Source organism: Chiloscyllium plagiosum, unplaced genomic scaffold (assembly GCF_037043375.1).
Source record: "Chiloscyllium plagiosum isolate Xiang-an unplaced genomic scaffold, Cpla_swu_hap1 HiC_scaffold_40, whole genome shotgun sequence".
Lineage (NCBI taxonomy): Eukaryota > Metazoa > Chordata > Chondrichthyes > Orectolobiformes > Hemiscylliidae > Chiloscyllium > Chiloscyllium plagiosum.
In genome coordinates this window covers 55475321-55476493 of record NW_028270178.1, presented here as the reverse complement: position 1 = coordinate 55476493, position 1173 = coordinate 55475321, and the positions used below count along the sequence as shown (strand labels likewise).

Below are 1173 nucleotides of genomic sequence, written 5' to 3'. Positions count from 1 at the left end.
AATATCAACAATGTTCAGCATACTACGTGCACGAGCATGTGGCATGGTTTTTATGCACAGTGAAGATTGAATAACATTCTGCAAGGGCAAATTAAATGCAGTTTAATTCGTAAAATCGCAAGAATCCAGGGTAAGATTCAAAATGTCAGAAATTCACGTTCATTACCTTGGCCAGAATTCCAGCCCAGCAAAGGGGAAATCTGCCCCTGAATCCCCAGCATCCATGCAATTGTTTGCTCCATGTGTCCACTTGGAAACCTATGTGAAGGAACATTCAGCCTGAAGGAGAACTTGTGAGAGTCCTCCACTTTGCAAAACATAAATTAAAACTCGACTCTGCTGGGATTCGAACCCACAACTTTGGAATAGTAACCTGAAGAGAGATATAGAAGTCCAACGCGCTTTCCATTGCGCTACAGAGCCGCCCCAGCCGTTACCTTTAAGCACACTAGTTTGCCTTTGACGCATTGCATTCAGGACACCATCTCGCGCCTGTTTGTCCTCGTCACACTTTCTTTTACCTGGTCCTTGTCCACTAGTGCTCTGGCTCATCAAGTGTTTGGCTACAGACTGCTAAAACGTTCTCATGACACTTACCTTTACCAGATATTAAGATAATGATTTCCAGATAATCAATACTCTATAGGTGAAAGTATTCTTCCTAAATCTCCTCCTTGTCTCCTGTCTTTCATTTATGCTACTCTGTTCCTTCCCAATACAGGCTTATCCCTGTCACACATATCTATCCTCTTCATAAAATGAGCACGTTAATCGGTTTCTTATTCAGCCTTCTCTGCGCTTAGAGCAACATCCCCAACCTAGCTCGCGTACCTTCACAATGGGAGTGGTCAAACCCTTTCCATTCTTTTCATCTCCTGTGAAATTCTCCTCCTGCATTCAGACGCTTCCAGCATCTGGCGATTACAACAGAAAAACAAAGTTCTCAGAAGAAAAGCCAAAAGGTCTGAACAAAATCAGCAGCTCTTGTCTATCTCTGATGAGGAAGGAAAGTTAACGCTTCGAGTCCAATGATCCGTCTTCAGAACTAATGGGAAGGGAGGGTGGGTGAAGAATGTGTAAGAGGGCGGACGGTTTCTAAAATGATTGAACTTGATGTTGGGTCCTAAAGTTTTCATGGTCTGTCGGTAGAAAATGAGTTGCGTATCTTCCAGC

General features: G+C 43.4%; 1 non-coding gene across 1 annotated transcript; it reads right to left on the bottom strand.

The window, feature by feature from the left end:
* Positions 1–331: 331 nt before the first annotated feature.
* Positions 332–423, bottom strand: trnar-ucu (transfer RNA arginine (anticodon UCU)). The gene is made up of 2 exons: positions 387–423; positions 332–366 (listed from the first exon to the last, which is right to left on the bottom strand). It is a non-coding gene; the product is annotated as a tRNA-Arg (tRNA).
* Between the last annotated feature and the right edge of the window lie 750 nt (positions 424–1173).